Source organism: Neodiprion lecontei, chromosome 5 (genome assembly GCF_021901455.1).
Source record: "Neodiprion lecontei isolate iyNeoLeco1 chromosome 5, iyNeoLeco1.1, whole genome shotgun sequence".
Classification (NCBI taxonomy): Eukaryota; Metazoa; Arthropoda; class Insecta; order Hymenoptera; family Diprionidae; genus Neodiprion; species Neodiprion lecontei.
The window spans coordinates 24,831,778-24,853,954 of record NC_060264.1 but is presented as its reverse complement, the minus strand read 5'-3'; the positions used below and the strand labels follow the sequence as shown (position 1 = coordinate 24,853,954).

General features: G+C 38.2%; 1 non-coding gene across 1 annotated transcript; it reads right to left on the bottom strand.

Annotated features, from left to right (window-relative positions):
- Positions 1 to 4,000: 4,000 nt before the first annotated feature.
- On the bottom strand, positions 4,001 to 4,103 carry LOC124294856. The gene has a single exon (XR_006904803.1). It is a non-coding gene; the product is annotated as a U6atac minor spliceosomal RNA (small nuclear RNA).
- Positions 4,104 to 22,177: the final 18,074 nt, after the last annotated feature.

The window sequence follows — 22,177 nt, the reverse complement described above, 5'->3', positions numbered from 1 at the left end:
AGTCATTAAAATTTTTTGGCCTCGGCATTTCGAGACCCTGTTTAACTATATGTATACCCTGCACAAAGATTCGCATTCGTATGGCGAAACTGAAAAAGAAGATTGAAAAGTCCGTTCAGCTGTTCTCGTATATGGAAAGAGTTTTGCCGTTTTAAGAAAATTATTGCCGAATTCCCGAAACTATGGAATTAAATACCTTCGGTATAGATGTGAAGTTACATGGAAACCACTTGATTGGTGGCCATCTTTTTCAAAGTATCCTTTATCATAGTAACTAATAATCGGTGCATTTTAAGAACCGAACAGCCATATCGTGAGCAATTGAATCCATCGATGGAATACTTCCTTGTCATCTATCGATTCGTAACTGTTACCATTCACCAGTCCTGAATCAAATGTCTATAGAGAATAGAAACCAAAGCTTTTGGGTAGTTCGTAACTTTATAGTGTCCTAGCTTTCATCTTAATAACCAGTGTCGTTTTTTCCAATCAAAAGGTCCAATCCTACTGTAATCGGTGTCTAAACAGGCTAATTTTCGGGATTTTATTTCGGAAAAACTACTAACGCAATACTATTAATTTTTATATACATTGTTATGTTCATTTTAAGGAGCGTCTGTAAAGATTTTCATCAAAAAATATTGAAATTTTCAATGTTGGTATCCATGATTTCACAAATATATTGTTCGATCTGAAATTAAACGAAAAATATATCCGTGAAGTGAGGAAACTTTTTTTATTTTTTCGTCTTAGGTTACGAGTAAAAATTTCTCAACTTTTTCGTAATTCTCGGAGCAACAATGCGTGTTATTATTATTAATATATGTTTCAAAAAGAAAAATAACGTACCGACAAAATCGTCCGTCATTTCATAGCTAATATCATGTAGGTACTGAATATATATACATATATGATTTTTTTATTGGTTTCAAATCAAACATATTTGCGGAATCATGCAAACCCATCTATCACACATCAGCCGATGATGCGAAGAAGAATAACGAGTGATAATGTCAATATTGCTTTATGAAAATTCCTCCACACGTTCCTTAAGATGTACATAATCACATGTGAAAAAATTGATAATATCGAATTTGCAGTTTTGCCGAAATAATTTCCCAATAGTTGGCCTGTTTGGATGCTAATTACGTTTAGGCTCACCCCTTAAAGGGCTGCACGATTCCCCATTTGCCAATTCTTCGTTGGCGATGAAAGAGACGAGGCGGAATATACCGGATTTTCAAATTATTGAATCGAAGGGATCGGAAGACTGGAAGGACGACCTGTGTTCAACCTCGCAACGCGAATGGGAAGAAGAGCCCGGTTGTAGCTCCGTGTTTGCAGAGTCCTTAGTATCCCTAATGAGCTCGACCAACCCCCCAACGATAATTGAACCGCTTATTTGGAAAAAGGGTACGTAGCTTTGCAGTCTGGGACTGTGTCTACACATTAGACGAGAGACTCGGCTCTTCAACAAATTGGGCACAGCGAGTCGGGATTCGAGGGTTAGCGATACTCCTTTTTCTTCTCTCTTTGTTTACCTTACACCGAAGCGAGTTTAAAAATCGTTACCAGATGCCTGCGTCTTACCCTGATTTCGAAAGGAGTTATCAGAGGCCAAGATATTCTTCGTTGTTTAATATTTGATCTACCTATGTTTCGTTCTTCATTTTTCAGTGTAATTCGTATCGGCGTGGCGTCCTTTCGTCACACGCCTGCATCGTCATTAATTCAACTCGTACGCCGGACCGGAGCTGAACAAAACCACCAGAGCACCGTTATCCTTAGAGGTTGAATATCCAATGGCACGTCCGATCTTAAGGAGATTACACCACGGCATGGCCAGCCAGGGACTACTTTCATCAATATTAGAAGCATGGATGAAAGTAATTAACTTCAGCCTTGGACTGAGCCAATGTCACCGTCCTTCCTCTAAAACTTATCAACCGGTTTCCAAGCCCTTCACAGCTCTTGATATTACATGTAATATTCACAACTACGAACCCGAGGATAACTCGTTTGTTTCGGTGGAAGAGAAACTAGATCCAATTTCACCCATCTACGTCTTTTCTTAACCTACCCTGGGCTGTTTTATATTTTTTTAAGCGATTCGTGCCGGCAATGTCTTCCGTAGGTGGAGAAAATTGCTTCTACCTATCGAATTGTGTTCTCCAAAGTTACGTCGAGCGCGGTAAACATGACTTTACAATTATCGGCGATCCCCTGAACTTTGGAACAACAGACTGGTGTTGAGCACATACTCCTGGATAATGGCGAGTGAGTGACGCGTTATTAGATAACTCTTGGTAGTCGAATTATGTGATTTAATCTACCAAAGGATTTCATTTACATGACAGGAATTAAGCTGGTGGTTGTAATGAGAGGATGGCTCACTGATACATCGTTAAATGATTTCGGAATTTTCAACATCGTTGAAATCTTTAAACGAAATGCTTACTACAACGCAACGTAATAAAATCGGAATGGTACGACATATTGCCGATAGTTCTATTATTCCATTCTTTATCGGAAGATGAAAGAGAAGTAAAATTTTTACTCATACCCTTCTTCAAAATATCGAGACATAATTTAGTCATGAAGTTTTTGTTTTTCCTACTCGTTTCAATCTCGTAACAGAATGTAAAAAAAATTTCACCAATTTTTTATTTGACATCTTCTGATTCTCACTATTTAGCTAATTTTCGGCACCGCTTACAGTGAGAATACCTTAAGAACTTGGAAATTCGAGATGTCGAATCCGATTTGGCTAACCGAAATCGAAAAATTTGAAAAATGTGTTCTCACGGAAATTTGAACTGTTTGAATTTTTATTGCCAACTCGACCTGCCATATTAAATTCCAACTTAATTTACAGTCATATATCTGTAATACATGGCTTTGTAAAAATGAAAAGCAATTCATTCTATTCTGATGCTGTCCACCGTCTCAGATTCTCATTTTTAACAAAAAATTGGGTCCATGGTCCGATAAAGATGCAAAAACCATAATAAGAAAAAAGAATTGCGAGAGCAGATATTTTTAGGCCTGAAGCTTGATAATCCTTTCACTGAGAATACATTATTCACTTATCACGCACAAATTACATTCTTTATTCGAGAATGCTGAAACCCAACGATACAAAAGTTCATACAAATCGTACATGTAAAATATATTACAAGAAATCATTTCACCCGAAGATTCATGTACGAGTATAGAACATTATATTTCAATTCTTAACGAATTGTTATTCAGCTTCACAAGATACAGAAATTCTACAATGAAGGTAAAATGGATGAAAAAAAACCATATAGCACCAACAAATAACTATACATTCATAAGAAATGTAGAAACCAGTATTTAAAATATATGAAACCGTTGCAAGATTTAAAAAAATTCCTGATTTAAGTCTGACCGTGAGATTCAGTTTGATACAACGTACATCTCTCGAACAGCATCTATAAATCAAACATAACAGTCATTCGGTTATAGCTGACGTTATATTGATCAGGTAATTTTACGAAAAAAAGATGTATTTCAACTCTAGTCAAAAATGTGTTTACAATGGTACAACTTTTATAAACAAAGCTTAGTGATTCATTGGAAAATACATGATTTGTCCGTAAATTGAGGTAAAATATTCCTGATTCGATTACAGTTTTTTGTTTTTTTTGAGTAAAAGTACTTGGTACCATATTTAAGCTTCGTTCCGTGATTCAGACACACTGTTTTCTGACTGGAACCTCTGTGTAAAATTTCATATTTGGGATACGTACAACTCGAGCTTTTGTGCCTTGAATCCATAATCGGAATTCTTCGTTTCAATGCGGAGATTCCATTTTTGTACGTAAATAACAATGTTCTATTTATTTCGATTTTAGTTTCACATACGTTGACTGCTGTTTGTCTTCCAATATTACCGGATGGCTGGAATAGACTTAGTTACCACCTTTTCCGTGCCGAGAACTAGTTACAACGGTCGTGATAATTGGAAGATTGGAAAAAAAAAATGTGGTAAGAGCCACCTTGGTGGCAGTGCCTTACCAGTTATATGTGTTCCATCCTTGTCTAGGGGAGTGCTAAACGTCTCTCCTTTCATACTACACGATATGAGCGGTGCCGCGGCAATTTTATATAGGAACCGAGTGTCTGGTCTGCCGCTTGCGAGAAACTCAAGCGTCACTTACAGGGTGAATTACTGGAACATAACTGTTTTGGAAAAAACCAATTACGATGAACTATGTTGGTAGTGAAATTGTTTATTTCTTTGCCGGATTAAAAACTTATTTTTCGAAGAATTAGCGATTGAAAAATGAAAGATTAGATTTCGCGATATTTTCTACTTTTTACACCCGTGTTTACTGCGTCGACTGTTTAATTCTTTTCCGATTAATCGAACCTGCGTTGGTATTCATGACGTGATATCGAATAGCTTTTTGCACACGTTCTTGAGAAATTAATTTTTCAAGTTTTCCATTCGGATATGGATTGACGAGCTTTTCCATCAACAAATTCAACACTTCATTACCATGTCAATCGAATGAACGAACCAATTTCATATACGTGTCCCACATCTTGACGTTTGTGAAAGCACACGAATACCACGGGTTACCTTGATTTATCGTTAAATATTCTTTTGAAACAGCTCGCCAGCTCGAATAGAAATAAATTGGCGTGTACAAAAATAAAAACGGAGTGTTATCAGGTCGGCAATTGATTTTCATATCGTGGTCAATTAGAAGTCACTCAATGGAATACAAACAGCAGAGTCTGGGTTTACTTGAACGATTTGAATAGATTTCATATTTATGTACATTCAAAAAGCGATTGAAAGGCGCTGAAGAAGCGAAACCCCTCTTGGATCGAGCCCGCGATATTTTCAACGATTAAATTTCGATCCTCGAAGCATTAGTGAGTGGTAATTAAATTAACAAATTCTGGGTCACCGATAAACCCGGATGAAGATGGGAAAAAAAAGAAATAACGAAAACTCTGCGTAAACAAATCGCAAGAGTTGAACAGACGATTTTTTGTAAACCGTATAAAACTAAAATTTCAATTCGAGAGGAGCTTTTACTAATCCTGGATGTATAAACCTACCTCTCTATAATTCACGTGTCCACACAAAAATAAATTTTTATTTCTGGTTGCTATAGTTTCCCAGATTATTACTATTTTTTGTGAAAACAAAAAATTCGTTTCGTGGGCTTAACTAGAAGATCTAGGATATGGTAGTGCTGTTTTAGATTACGGCCACTTGAGCTTTATTAATTCCAACTATTGCGTTACTTTGACGTTGGTGAAAACAATAGATTTATTTTTAAGGCTGATTGAACTAGAAGTAAGTGGTTGACTGAAGAAATAAATTCACTGTCTCAATAACAAGATAATATTGCATTGGCACTAAACATATACTTGGACCACATTTTCTCTTGATTCAAACGATATTTAACCAGTTATTGTCCAGAAATTTTTAATTCCGGTTACCGCTCAGTCCTTAACTATTTTCATATTTTACCACAATCGAAAAATATAGTTCTAGGTAGAAAATGAAAATTAGTTTTCTAGCTGTTACCGGAAAGTCTGGTATCCGTTACTATTCTTTCTCGTTACGATCACTGTTGCTATATTTTCTTGCAACTGTTGAGAAAATTTAATGCTCGTGCAACGATAAGTTGACGTTAAAGCCTTGTTTAGCTAAAAAAGTAGAGTAAACCTCACAAACTGATTTTCCGTTGCAATAACCAAAAAAGGATCGACGATAGTGCAAAATGGTTAGGCGTACCTCGTTTTTCCCAATTCCAACATTATTCAAACAGTTTTTCTAACGATACCTGTTTTACTGAATTTTTCCAGTTACTGTAACAAATGAAATTTATCTCAATGTATAAAAAACTGAATTTTTTTTCGCGAAACAGGTCCTCCGAAATTAAAATATCGCGTATGCATCCTCAGATACGGAGGACTTGGGCACGCGGAGACATTGAAGGGCAGAGGAGGACGAGGCCTCGACTCACCCTTGAGAAGGGTGTGAATAAGTACGTCTCGAGGACGTCTATAGTGCCTCAACAACCGGTATGTTACACACACCGTGTTCAAGAGAGCAGGAAGATACGCAGATAGACGAGATCGAGTCATCTGCAAATGATGCGGCTTATCCTAACCAGCAGAGCTCTTCTCGCCAACGATGTGAGACCTGATATTACAGGCAACCGTTATCGTTATCATTGTCAAACATAAGTTCTTCATATCTGAGCGAAGAGTGAGGAGAACTTGAGCGTAATTGCAAAAAGTCTGCAAACTATGAAACAGGAGTGAAACTTTTTTTACTCTCTTTTCAGCTGTTTCAAGTCTGATCATTTGTGCAACCATTGAAATACTAAAAGCGATACTCTCGGAAACAAAGATGTTCCAGCTACCTTGTAAAGGCGATGAACTTTCATCGTATTTAGTTCACTGAGTAGTTCCTGGTCAATGTGATATTCTCCACGTTTTGTAGTAAAGCATTTTCGAATCTTAACATAATTCGTATTCAACTCTTTGAGTCACACGTTATTGCGTGGAATCAACTTTCATAACAAGATAGTATTTTATGACTTTTAGGGCCGCTGATTAAAAATCTGGTGCCACATTTTGAAAATTTAAAATCGTAGATTTGATTGAATTTGGTCGAATACGGTCGGAAAACTGTATTCAGGGGTTTTCGGGGTCACTGGCTGGATTCGCCGTACTGAATTTTCAAAATTTTATTTCAGATTCGTAATCAGTGACACCAAAAACTCCTGTACAGAGTTTTTTTTCTCTGGATTCGATCGAATTTCGAAATTTTCGTCCACCATATTAGATCGACTCTTTCAGAATATTAAAAAACCGATTTCAGATTGGCATTCGGCGACCCCAAAAACAGATATATTATGCGAAACATGTATATTTGTGGATGAGTGACTTTCTCGGAAATGAATCAATCGTTCAATTCTCACGATTTTTTTCACACAATTTATTTTTAACAATAACAATTCACATCATATCGCAATTATTACTCTCGAGTATTGAAAACCTATTACTAAAGTAGCAAAGAAATATGTTTTCAAATTTCTCTAAATATACCAAAAATGGATATAAAATCGGGGGTATGTATTACTAACTACCACTGTGACTCAAAAGGTTAATAAGTACAAAGTTTTTGTCATCCTGAAACAAGATACATTCTACATAATGTCCAGACAAAACACATTTCACCTATAATTCTTTTTTATTAGTATTCGTATTGTTACGTTAATGATGTTCGTCGTTGACATTATTCAAAACAGAAATATTTCTTACCCTTTTGATAAGCTACCAGTTACATGTCACGTCGTTAATCACAAAATGCCCATTACCAGGTTCATGTTACCATCACTCTTAATGACGATATTCAAACTGTATTAAGTTTTATGGGTACACAGCCGTTTATTGCTGTATTGATGTGGGCGTAATTTTTATCGTTCACAGTCTGTTAATGAAGTCTTGCTTGAACCTAATGATTTGTCCAATAAATTTTATTGAGACGGCGCGACTGATCGATGTGGAATAATAGCGAAGCGGAGAGAATTACGAACATCAGGCACAGCAGGAAGCTGTGACGTCATTTATTTTGTTAGCTCAGGACCGAAATGTGAGACATTCGGGATGCTGGGTTGATTCCCGAAAACACGTGTCGCAATATCGATGTTTCCTCGTAACTTTCACCAATTTTATAGTCCCAATTTTAGAGTGAAATTTATAGGCTGCTTGTTAATTGTAATTATTCGAAGAATCAAAGTTTAAAATACCTTTCAAGGAACGGTCTCTGGACTATAAATCGTTGGACACCAAAGATTAGAAGCCATTATTCGATAAATTGTTTTTACGAAAGTGTTTCACACGCGTTGTATACTTTGATATTATTTATTTTGAATCGTTGAATTACAAATAAACGAATAAACACTTTGCGCCGGCACCGAGCCTGAAAGAAATGTATCGGTTCAATCTCCTCCGTCGAACTGCGTGGTTTATATCAGTGAGCAAAATCTTTTGAAGTGACTTGGAATCGCTGAAACTTTTTGAATCAATTGAAGCCCTTTGAGTAAAATCGCATGAAATTTTCAGAATGTTCGAGGAAATCATCGAGATAGCTTTGCTTTTAAAACCTCGTGAAATCGTTTTAAAACAAATCGTTCGACACCTTCCTAAATCTTATAACGTAAATTATGTAAAAACCATGAAAATCAGAGATTTTCAAAATCGGACCGTTGAATTTTATAAGTGTGCAAAATTCAGATTATTTCCAAGTTGTTTCGAAAAAAAAAAAACTTTGTAAAGGGATAGTAATTATTAGGGTTAAAAAATGCAATTACGATGAAATTCAACGCAAAAATTTTTCTAGCATAATTGAAGAAACGATTTCGCGAGAGCGATATTGGATGTCTGGTAATAGGTGAAGGATCGGGTATACATACATTCTAAAATGGACAGTGGAAATAATGTCTTCGCAGTACGGCGCAATTTCCATTTACACTTTATCGCGAAGGATGCGAGAGTTTTTATGGAGGTGATCTCGAGAAAACATCTGGGACCCCTAGCATAGTACAGGTATCCGTATAGATATCGACAAGGATTCTTATATAACCTCCGTTTAATCTCACGGCGTTTGGACAAGTTTTTTAATGCAGGATGCAGGTAGAAAATTCACATTGTGGAAATGTGCTAAGCATAATAAAGATATGAAGATACAGGCGATGCCGAATCGAGCTTTTTTCGGATTCGATTTTCAGTCTGAATCGCTCGGTCGTTTGACGAAAATACGAATAAAAGGTTTTAGTTGAAAGAAAAAAAGTGAATATAAGGGAATAACTTTGCTTTTAGCTACACTAGGGAAGATTTTCAGGTGTTAAGCCCTGGAAACCTGGACTACCGGAGTGTTTAATGACGCCTGTAAGTTATCCCCGAGAGGAGAGAGTACCAAGAGAGAAAGAAAGATGGAGAAACGGTTGAGTGCGAAAAAGGGGCGGAGGAAAAAGGAAAAGACACTCGGTCGCTCCCACACAAATTACTTACAGAAGCACAGAGCTTCGTGAAGTATCACTTAGGGTTTAGTTCTCAATCTCCAAGGAAGGTTGTGCGCCCGGTACTCTCTCTCTCTCTCTCTCTCTCTCTCTCTCTCTCTGTCTCTCCCTCTCTCTCATTCTCTTCCGGGGGATAAATTTTCTAACCTGGGGGTTAAGCTAAGCCTTCTCGGGGTCGTAAGTTTCCACAATTCGCTCCGGCGTTCGCGAATTGCTTGGAAAGATTCGAAACCCCCCCCCCCCCCCCCCTCCCTTTAGCCCGCCAGTCACCCTCACCTTTGCAACGAGATAATTTATCAATTTGGGGCACGAGGTTCAAACGATTGACTGTGAAACTGAAGAAAAAAGTAAGCCAGGATCGAGGCAGGAATAAAAAAAAAAAAAAAAAAAAAAAAAAAAAGGGAGAGAAAAAACGCGGTCAAAGAGATGCTGACGAATCTTTTGCTCCTGCTGAGAACCGTTACGTGGTCAGTTGAATTCTCCGAGGATTCGTGAGGCTGCAGGGGCAAATCGAAGGAGTCGGAGATACGGGGGTTGGAAAATGAGGAAAACGGACTCAAGGGGGAGGGGAAACGCTTGGGATGAAGAAAAAAACGAGCAAAGAAGTACGCCTCGCGTTTGAAGATAGGCAGGGCTTACCTGTTGTTGTGCCAATAATATCGAACTTTGAAAATCCCCGCGGGGGATCGACAGACGCACGTGACGCGCGGTTTGAATATGAGCTGTATATATATATATATATATATATGTATATGATAACATATGTATGGGTAAAAACGTTAGCAAATACTCGGTAGGTATATGGACAACTGATCGCGAGCCTTCGGAACGATGCTCGATACTTCTTCGACTATCTTGTCAACTTCTTTCTTTCTTTTTTTTTCCCTCCAACCCTCGCGATCCATTTTTCAAATATACGAAAATGATGGACACTTCGATTCTGCGTAAAAATTTCTACAACCGTGACGTTTGTACCAAATGGAATAAGTCACGCTGAGAGAAATTTTTAGTTCTGGTTACCACTCAGTTCATTTTTTACCAGAATCGAAAAATACAGTTCTAGATAGAAAATGAAAATTAGTTTTCTAGCTGTTACCGGAAAGTTTAGTATCCGTTACTGTTCTTTCTCATTACGATCACCGTTACTAGATTTTCTTGCAACTGTTGCGAAAATTTAACGCTTGCGCAACGATAAATTGACGTTAAAGCATTGTTTAACTAAAAAAAAGTAGAGTAAAAAAAAGGATCGACAATAGCGCAAAATGGTTAGGCGTACCTCGTTTTTCCTAATTCCAACAATATTCAAACAGTTTTTTGAAACGATACCTGTTTTACTGAATTAAAATACATACTGAACTTTTTCTCAGTGCAATAGTTTTCGTCAAATTTTACAAGCATCGTCTTGATACGAGTGGTTGGAAATTCGCAAGTTGTGTAAGTCACCTCGAGTCAATTTTTCGTGACAAAGAAAGCTGGACCATGAACCTTTACGGTTTTGAAAAGCTGAAAAAACTAATAACGTTGAAAAAAACGAAGTCGTTGAAACATTGGGAACACATTCCGAGGTACAGAAAAATGTTCACCGCAGTTGGCAGAACGCGTAGTGACATACTTTTCCCTAAAAGGTATAACAAAAGTCTTCGAAGCGTGTACCTACCCCAGTGGTTTGTTCAGCCGAGTTGGAATACCTGACACGTCTCGCGTACCATCCTACCTACGTCTTCTTTGCCACCCCTGTTATATCACGCAGACGTGTGTATGCGAAATGCCAGGGCATTGTACCGCCCGTACCTTACGTTTGATCTGAGATAAAATTTGACTGTATTTTTTTCCTCCCGCATCTCGTTATCCTGTCACTTTCGCACCCCCAAAGAAATTACAACGAATTTCAAGGGTAGTAATAGCGCCTCGTATTTGCCGATTGTTATTTTCGACTGCGACAAAATCGTGGCTGGGAGTATTTTCATACGTTGATGTCTGACGTCTTGTTCGAGATTCATATCTTTCTCTTTACTCTTCGACTTTGATTCCATTTTTCTCTTTCCACCAGGAGTGGTGAAAGTTTGACGCTATTTACTACATATGTATATGTACGTGTTTTCGCGTGCGTGTGTCTTTACACATGGATGTTTCTGGAAAGATTGCTTGTAAACTCGTTATACTTCCGTCAACGGCGGCGGCGGCAAGGTATCAGAAAAGTATCGAGAAAGTGACTCGGATGGACATCACCCCTGCAGTTTGCTCGGAGACGAGCGATGCGATTACATTAGAAAAGGTCGAAACCCGCAGAGCGGCGCACGTGTGCGAATAGAGGAAAAGAGGAAAAGAAAAGGGCGAGAAGAACGGGGATAGGGAGGAAAAACGCGAAGGGCCTCGGGCTCTGGAATCTCCGGATTCCTGGCGTTGAATCGTCGAATTCCACCTATCGCCCGTGTGTGCCTGAAATCATGCTCGTAGTGGGCGGAGCGGGTAAACTTCATCGGGTAAGTGCTGTCGCCTTCAGCAAAAATGTCAAAACGTTGATCGACTTTTATTCCATTCGATCGCGACCCGAGGGTTGAGCCATCAATTCACTGTTCAAAGGACGCGGGCAGAGACAGGAGTAGGTAGACCTTTGACATTAGACGTCCCCCTTTTCCCCCACGCTTCCTTGGAGATGGGATCACGATCGGCGACGTGTTATCGCGAATTTCGTTGACAGAGCTGATCGCGGAAAGGTACCGACCCCCTACAACGCCTCGAGAACGTTCGACACAGCGCGTGGATCGTGAAAAATACGAGAATTTCACTTGTGCCGGCAGAGTAACAGGCCTCTGAATCATGGATCATGAATTATGCTCAAACTTCTGGGCTGAACACCTTTACCCCAAATAAGGATCCTATGATGTGTGATTTCGTCCGGTAGACTTTTCTTCTGGAAAATATAATTAAAACTTGGCAAAAGTACCGATAGAAATCAACTTTTAAAAGCATTTCGAGTGACTCGGAAAAGAATCAATTCGTCCAAACAATTCCGAAAAGCATCGATCATTAAAGAGTTTGTCATATTTTGTGATCCAGCGCAATAAAATGAAATAAAAACATTCTGCAAATGTGTTGGATTCGAAGAACGCAATTCTGAATAAGCTTGTCATTTTCAACACGTTTAATTTCATCGACGTTTGATATTATGCAATATATTCACAACGCAATCTATTCGTTCTTCTTTTTTCTCTGTCGACAGATTTATGGCTCTCCCAAAGGTTATTTGTCTCAAATATGCAGAACTTATTAATTTTTGATGCTGCAGAACCCTTTGTGGTTGCAAGAAAACATTTTGACAAAGGGGCAAAAGAATTCTGTTACTCTAGAATTGACTGATGTAAATAACTGAGTGAACAAATAATTTTTGATAGACAGAAGGAAAGCGATTCACCTATTTGACCAGAATTAAAAATCTGATCTCACTGATTTGAGTGTATCGGTTCAGAAAATTGAACAAATTGTATGATTCTTAACAAAACAGAATTGTGAATCTGAGGATTTCTAAGTTCAAAGTGAATCGATACAACATGCTGGACCGAGATTTGAGAAAAAAAACTATACGATTATGTACATCAAAATAGATTTTAACCACCTTGAAAATCTGGTTTTGGATCAGGTTTTTCTCCTATTGTATCAACGTGGTCTAAAAATTAATTGGGGTCTATGGGGTCTACGGGGTCTACAAGGAAAAAAAATCACCATACTAATAAATCGAGTGAAGCAAAACATTTGACATGTACTACGAATTTCAACATAACTGTCAATAACCAAAATTATAGGAAATTCATAAGTGAAAATTGGTTATTTCCAGGTCATTTACCAGCCACGATGAATCGGAGGAAGGGGAAATGAGTAAAATCTCATCAAGGGGCGAGAAAATGGTGGAAGCAAAGAAAAAAGTATCTACCTGATACAAAAATAACAACTCCCGCAGTTTCTTCCGCTTCGCATTTCTTTTATTTCCCTCGCTCTACAATTCTACGAAAAGAAAAGGCGAGCAGCTCGGGGTAAATGAGACGTTCTAACTAGTTTTGCATATCCGGTTCATTGCTTCTTGTTAGCCGTCGGTGAATTTCTTTCTAAAGTGCATCGTATCATCCTACTCGAAAACACTGGTCGCTCCGAGGATCCATCTGTACCATTGTGCCGACTACGTTCCGTGGAATTTTGTCGTTCGTTCACTGCGAGGAAGGAAAGAAAAATGAAAAAAAAAAAAAAAATTCGAGTAAAAACAACTGTGAAAAGATGAACATCGAACGTAAAAAGAAAAGACGAAATAAGTAGAAAAGAAAACCGCCCTGAGAGCTTTTTTTCACAGAGTACAGAAAACGAGCCAACGAGTTCCGCAAATGAAAGCCCAGAAATCCAGCGCTTGTTGTTGCAGTTTAACTTTGGCTTTACGGAGCGGAAATGCCGCGAGACTAAATATCCCGGTCAACCTTGGAGTCTCTCATTTCTTCGCGACTCTTCAGCTGCTCTTTGAATTCTTTTTGAGGAGTGAAAAAGAAAGGAAAATCATTCGGCGCAGTGTCGTAATGAGAGTCATGTCATTTTAATTCCGATATCGCTTCTCCCAACACTTATTGTTGGATTGAAATTCGAGCAATTGGAAAATATGACTGTCGATACTTGCATCGAGTTTACTTATTTTGCGTAGAACTGAAATATGATTAGAATAGAAGTTTTTTTTGTAACTGTTTGTTTTCATTTTTTCAGTTCCTATTCGAACGGTCCCTTGTTCCAGGAGCTTTTAAACGAGCATCAATTTTTCCCGGTTGACATAATATGCGATAAAAATTTCCCCGGCGTTGCGTGTCAGCGCGTCGTATGAAAGGATCGCGCCAGGGTTTTGCCTTTGTGCTTTATCGGCGAACAACTTTAACCAGACCCTCCTGTGCAGGTCAAGAGTTTGTAGAAAGGTTGGGGCAGGCGAAGGTGGGCAAGAAAAGTCTGCTCATCTTCACCTTTGGAGAAAAAGTTGGAGTTCCTACTTTTTTACCTTCAATTCTCCTCTCCTCTTTTCGTTTTTCACGTCCCTTCGCTTCTAATAATTCACCTCATACCTCGTTGAGGTCAAATGTGTTCTCACCGATACTTGTATGCGGGTTTAAGTAAACCAAATCACTTTGTGACGAGTGGATGTTACAGTAGCTGTTTTTATCTCAAACTCGTTAAAAAAATTTAGTCGATTCCTACAGCCGTTTGTTACACCCGTTAAAATATTCCTTGTTGAATTTGTCGAATAAAAGATATCAGTTGGTGCTGGAAGAGAAGAGCCTCTCGAGTTGGTCGAGGAGTTTTATTTTATTTTTTTTTGACAAATAAATTCCCGACCGTCCCTCGGTCTCTGTTTGTCTCTCAGTTTCCGTCCCTCGGTGAAGCTCCGACTCAACGTCCCCGTTTGATCTCAAGACATTTTTTACCCATTTCATCGGTTCTCGGTTCGATAGCCCTCAGGTAACAAGGTACACAACAATCGTTTTGACGACGAGACAATTCTGCCTGACAATTCCACGACAACGGTTCGAGGAACCGAGTAACGAACACTTTTAAAGAGCGTTACAAGGCGTCTGCAGGGCCTTTCATGCATAATTCCGACCCGGAATTCGGATTGGAAACCAATAATGGGATTGTGCGAAGCGTTGAGGCTCGACGATTTTCCTTAAACTTTCATCCCCAACGAGTAGTTCAGGTAGCCCGGATCGATGCTGAACCAACGGGCTAATTAAACTTTTCTGCTTCTACGCCAGGTGTATTATATATTGTACGTCGTATACTCCGCACCTCGACGCGTTTCATTTAGGCTTTAACCAGTGCGCGTGTTCTTAGGCATCGTCTACACTCGTGCAGGGATACGTCGATGTAAATTTTCCGGCATCACGACTCCCGGCTACTGCCTTAATACACGTAGGTACGTACCGGTATAACTATACCCGTGCACACAGTGACCCTGTTTCTATAATCCCACCGTATAATCCGAGCAATATCTTCTGCTTAGCCGCGGAAACGCGTTAGGTACGTTATACGCCAATGCTTCTCCTGCCGTCGGCTTCCTTCCCAGAAACAATGCCCCCAGTTTCGCTTAGTGGAAATGCGGTTCCCGCTGTGATGGAAATCCGAGACACGGACACGTTGCCTCCCGTTTTTACGGAAATTTTCTAATCGTCAGTGAGAATTTTCAGTATCAAGGGTGAGCCGAAACGTTGATTACTCATCAATTTTGATGTAGGTACACCTGATTCGTAAATTTCCATACTTCAAATGACTTCAAGAGATTTCACACGAATGCTAGGATTTCAAAGGATTTTAAATCAATTTTAAAGATTTCATAGATTTCATAAGATTTCAAATGTCTTTAAAGGATTTTAAAAAATTTTTAAATGATTTCATAGATTTCAAGAGATTTCAAGGGTTTGAAAATATTCACGGAGGGTTGTACACCAGATTTTACAAGCGATTGACCTCTCGGGGCAGGTATAATCTGAAATGCTTTTTCGTCAAAACCAATTGGTAGATTTAATCACTTTCTCATTTTCGCTGGAACAAAATTTTTTATCACAAGTACCAATTAAGGATCTCCCTAATTGTATTCAATTACCTTATAATCGCCTTTAAATTCGGTGGGGAATTTAAAATATACTTGTACGAACAACTCCAATCTATCGTTTTTAACGAATATCCTGAAAAATTTGTTGGGTAAGTTGTCGTAAAATTTATCAAATCATTAGAGCACCTTTTTGCTTACCATGGATACTAAAGTTCAACCCAATAAATGACTGAAAAGAACTATACACAAAGTTTTTATTATTAATAATTTGACGAAGTTGAAGAAACAATTTGAAAACCTGCGAGTCAAAGAAATCTGTGTCGACTCTGAAGACCGTGAATCACCGCTATGCAAAACCAGCATCGCGTACTTAAACTGATCGCGATGTGAACGCTTCGTGTTTTCCGAGGCGAGAGACCAGATGCACCGAATATCCGGTCATAAACTGATCCAATAAATACCACTTACTCGAGTTCCCCGCAGCAGAGCTTAAAGCATGCAGGACGGAAGTGAAAAAGAGAGCTAAAGAAACGAAGTACAAAAAAAAGGAAAAAACTGGAAGGGAAAAAAAAGTTCCGGACGACGCTGCAGACTTTATCGCCAAGCTGAAAGAACCGCTTCGGTATAGAAGCAAAAGCACACACTCAATTGCGGTTCTTCGTGGTTGGCGAATTAACTACTGGACCAGCCACTGCAATCTCTCGAGAGTTAGAATATGGGGCAACGGACATGAAGGACGTCCCATTGCTCTCCACACCGCTGCCGCCGTGTCTGTGTCACAACTAAAAATTCACAGGTATAATTTTGAGAATTCAGAGAAATATGTCGAGGTGCTTTAAATTGTCAGCAAAGCGAATCAGACCCGTACGAGTTCCGAAATAATCACGCGCTTCGGGCCTTATCTACAAAATTGAAACATTTTGGTTCAACTTTCGTTTTATTTTATTAATAAATTCCAATGTTAAATTGATTGCTGAAAAATGAGTGAATTCATTTTCGTTATTTCGTTGAAAATAGTGCTATGAATATAATTAACCATTGTAGAGTGAAATTGAATTAATATACTAAATTATTCGACGATTTTGAAACGATTCGAAACGAGTCGTCGATGTCTGAGCTTTTTTTTTCATAATTTCAGTATTTCAAATTCTCGTATTTTTGAAAGCACATTTTCACCTTGGGAATATAACAATTTCATAATTATACACAACGCGCGACTATTTCGTAATAGAACTATTAGAAAGTATTGGATTTTGGCGAAGCAGCCTTCTTCAGTCACAAGCGAAAGAAGCTTTCCTTCGAGTCATGCTTGCAGGCGGCGAAGGATGTCAGTGATTCTGTTCCGCGAAGATGGATTAGGTTTGGATTTTTTCCCTCTCGTTTTCTTTTCTTTTTTTCTTTTTTTTTTTTTAACTCTTGTTCCCTTTTATTTTTATTCTGTTTTTCCTTTACGCGACGAGATTCCCTGACGTTATCAGGGAAAAGTTCTCATGCCTGGCCGTTACGGCTATTACATAAATCGCTGCGTTTACGAGTGGTTGGTAAAACTTCCTCAGTTAACTTTTACCGCATCGTGTAAAGTATACCTGCTATACCTACCAAGTAAGGAATTATAGGCCCACTCTGGAAGACGAGCGCGTTAATATTATGTATGTCAGCTGTACTGCACAAGCTGAGAGCTGTATCTCTGTCTCTCTTTTATTAGCTCTGTTACCTACTCTGCAATAAATAAGAAACAAAAATACGTTCACTCGGGCACTAAGTGATCCCGAATTTGGAATCGTTGATATGAAGTGAGCGCCCCAGTTATTAACCCTTTTCAGTAATATCTGTTTGATCCTTGGTCTTCAAATTACCCCAAAATAAATTTTTTAGTATCCAACACTCAAGGAATTGGTTTTAATCATCGAGAAATTCCCAATCTGTGATGTCAATTTATGATTTCTGAAAATCTAAGGTTCGATAATTGGGTCAAATAACGAGTCAACGACCGGTACACTTACCTTATCTGCGAATTGCCAGTCAATCAAATCATTTCCCTTTAGGCACGACGTTTCATCAATGTTTACACGTCTGCCTTAGCGAAAAACATGGAATCGGAAAGAAAATTCTAAAACCAAGCGTTGAAAACATATCCGTCACCTGTCGTATCATTTTCAAACACTTTCAGCGACAGATTTTTGTCCGCAGTACAACGTGTGCGTGTCGGATTTTCGCGTACACGATGCCAAACGAAACCTAAGCTCATTGACCGATTTGACTGAAATTGACACAGGTTAGGTTACGTTAGATTACGTAATATTAGGTTACGTTAGGTTGGGTAATGTCGGGTTAGGTTAGGTCAGGTACCATACAAAACGAAATACGTATGTAAAAATTCGAAGCAAACGAGCGAGCAGCGCTGGTGAAAAGCTTTTCGGCCGACCCGCAACCGTTGTTTCTACGTTTTTTTCGCGGATTCGTTGGGTAAGGAACAGAGAAAACGATAGGAAACGAGGTGGAGCGCGGTGAAAGGAAATGGCGTAGGAAAAGTTTGACCACGAGTAGAGCGATCCCCTTGTAAAGTCAGGTCAGAAATGATTCCAGGTGCAGCTCGTGCGACGAGATCGTCCACGTTGAAGTTTCGGAGGGAAATCTTGGCCGGTTATAACCACGGGTGGCATCCGGCGCGAGCTGCTGTCCGGTGGTCTCATGGTCCGATACATCGATCACGTCCAGGCCTAATAGCAGCACGTGTTGGTGATTACGCTCGAGGGACTGCGGGCAGCAACTGGGTCTAGGTAATTGCCGAGAGCCACCCGGCAACGACCCCCGTGCAACCCCGTCGTTGACGTACCGCGTGTGTGGGTGTCCACCACCTTCCCGCGTCCAGGATTGATTGGTTAACATGCCTTGCTCACCTACGGCAGTCAACCCTTGATTATCTATCCGCTCGTCGTCCTGTCTCTGATCGGCTCGACGCTCCTCCGCGTTAACCATTCCGGAAACGAGGGTCCAATTTCGAGACGCTAACGGCGGTTATAAGCCTCGATTAATCGTATTTACCTTTTGATTTAACATCTCGCATTTGTAACCTCCAATGGCCACCTACACCCTCCGATACTCCACTGTTAATCGAGAAATTAATCTGTGGCCTCGTGTCCGGTAATAACAAGCAATGGACGATTTTTTCTTCACTTTGGGATTTTTTGTAAGGCGTCCAATAACGTTACTGACGTTTTTTTTTTTTTTTTTTAAAGCACCCATTCTACCGTGCTAGGGGTTAGAACTACTCTTAACGTTTACTTCTAAGAATCTATTTCTCACGTTCACTCGATGTTGACTTGTATAATTTTCATAGAAAAAATTGGATGTTAATCACCGACTTGAGGGTTGCATACGTTATTCTCCTAAAATCGTATTTAGCGCTAGTTTTCAGTCTTTTTGAACTTTTTTACTACATCGCGTCACGGAGTGGACAAAAGTTGAGTAATTTTTACCAGGTTAATCTAGGAGAGTATCGAGTCAAGGCTAAAAGGATAGATAGTATTTCTTCGATCAGAGTTCTTCGTGACAGGTTGTAGAATTAGAATCATGTATCGCTTTTTTCGCATTTCTGGAGTTAGTCTGGTGATTTCAAAATAAATTTCAACTTTTGAAGATAATGATATTACGATACATTCTTTGACGATAAATTGTTATCTAGGTCAAACTAGCTTTCATCTTCGGATTGTTTTTTTCGCTAGGTTTGTCTAGTCCACTTATTTTTTGGATTTGCGCGTTTTAGGCTTAATAAATTCTGTATCATTCTTCGCACGTGTTTCTTCAGAATTTGAGTCATTTTCATTTGAATCGTGATTTTTTTAACTTGAGTTTTCAACAATGACAAAGGTATTTCGGTTAGTTCTTGGCACATAAATTATTATATCGTGGTGTATTGATATGTATAAATTCTTTAAGACACGTTTATTTTTTTCTGCCAGTGATCTGATTAAAAGCGTTTGATTTTTTATCTGTATGAATTTATTTACTATTATGTCTACGACTTGTTTATTTGACAGGAACATGGATACTATACGGCCAAAGATTTGAAGGAAAAAAAAAAAAATTGACGTGGTTAGAATATATCAGTAATTTTTTGCGAACCGTCAGTATGATAATCGATAGTAAAGCCTTCTGCAGAGATGACAATAATCATGTTCGCCCAAGTTATCAATAACCATCGACTTCAGAGGTGATTTTGGTATAAATTCCCTTGCTTGAAATTTTACTATATTTCTCTGAGATGTTGAAAACGTCAATCGTCGAAAACTTTTGAAAATTCAGAAATAATATTTAATGTATCAGGTATATAATAAAAATTCGTTAATATTGAAATTATTTGGATTATAACCGTACTACTTTGATTAATTTGTATTGCCGGTTCATTAATTCGTTTATTATATTCCAGAGACGAGATAGAAAACCTTCGATAACATTCAGAACTGTTAGTCAATGAATGATATTGGTCCCTCTAGATGCCGTATCGCAATTAGATAAAAGATATTGCAAACTCGATTATTTTAATGCATTTTGTGAATATAAGCTTGGACCAGAAATTCGTGCATTTATTACAAGAATACAAAATACGGTGAGATATTTATTATCACAATAATATTTTCAGTACATACTAGAAGGATAATGAGAGATACGATAAATCCTATATTATATATGTGGTTCAGAAAAAAAAAAAACTTTATCTGTGAAACAGTGCAAACACATGAACGTTTCGTGTAATGTTTAATGTTTATTTTCCTGATCAAATGAATTGATTTGCTGAAACCGGAATTCATTCTCGCGTTATAAGACGCCGGAGCAAGTTGTTAAACAATTTTCATTTTCAGATGTCATGAATCGAGAATAAATGTGGAAATAAAAAAAATGAAAAGAGAATCCTGAAACACATTTATACAATCACGTTCACAAAATGCCTGATTATATATATATATATATAAACCGGAAGCAGGTGTTTTCTTAGAAAGCGGAGGTTGACACGTCTCTGAAAATAAAATTTAGAGAGCGCGTTCTATAAAAACAGGAAAGAGATTCTAAAGATAGGATGATATTCAAATATACAATATTATTGATGCGATATTTAATCATAAGAGACGTTTTTTGAAAAATTTCTTGAAGACGATGAATAAATACAATAAATTTGAAAAAGTGTCGCCTCAAATGTTCCTCAATATTCAAAACTGCGTATTTTTTAAAAGTATTTAGCTAGTATCAAATTGTTCCAAGGACTATAAAAATTTATTGATTAATTTCGGGTTTCATCCCAAAGGACCTCTGATTTGGCAAATTGTTAAAACCTTAGGAATGCATGAGGCTAATTAAAGCTACATTAATCAGTTGGAAATGGTATTAAAAAAAAACACTAGAAATACTTCATTGGACAAAAAACGTTTTCAAAGAGGGCGTTTCTTTTTTTTTTTTTACCGGATACTGCTTTTCCAATATCGAATTGGTAATAAGCCCGTGTATATTTGTAATCAACAAACACCGATAGATTTTTAAACTTGGAAATGATTTCTGTACAATTGCAATACCTACTGTTATTCAGCAAATGATTCGCCGAATCAAAAATTTTCACAATTTCGCGTTGGAAAAATTGCATTCCGAGATGAAATTAAATCGCACTTTAGGTAATTTGATGAAAATTCAGAATTAATCAGCCTCGTATTAACTCACCAGGAACACACATGCCCCTCGCAAATTGTGGTAACCATAGCGTTTCTCCGGCATTGTTGAAAGTCTTTCAGGCGTAGAAGATGTATAAATATGGGGCATTCCATGCCATTTCGACCTGAGTCTGACCCTTGATCTCTCTGATTTGGCTTGCAATTTTTTTTTATTATTGTTTTACATCTCAAACACACTCAATTTTATTCCGAAACTTTTAATGAATAGCTGAGAAAATCGTAAAAAATTTTCAATAATCCTGTAGTGCACATGAAACTTTCTCTCAGTGCAGTAAACTGATTCTTGGTTCAAATTTGTTAAAATATTTCTCTCGAAAAAGGCTTGAAAAAAAATAAGAAGGGAAAGCCGTCCCATTTTCATTTTCCAATTACTTGTTTCGCTTGTAGCATCCAAACCAAAAGCTTGCTCACCTCGATCTTGGTCACAAAATTTTCATTCTTCAACAAAGAAGTCATGATAAAAAATTGGAAACCAATCAGTTCGGGCTATTCATTGGAAAATTAAATTTTCATGTTCTTTTATATATTTTTTTTTTTTTTATTCAAGTAGTGAAAATCAAAGACGTAGTCGAAAAAATCTACAACTCGGTAAAAGACGTTTTCTACGTACATTCTACACCATGGTTGGAAATAAAAAAGGAAAAAGAAATCACCGAACGCGAGGGTCATACGTAGATCGGTTTGGGGTGGAATGCCTTCTATATAGGTATAAAAGCGAGAGTGAGAGAAGTGGAAGACTTGGTTTGTTCTATGTTTGCGAATCATTCCAGTAAAGTCGGCCTTTACAACGTATTACAGGGCGGAGT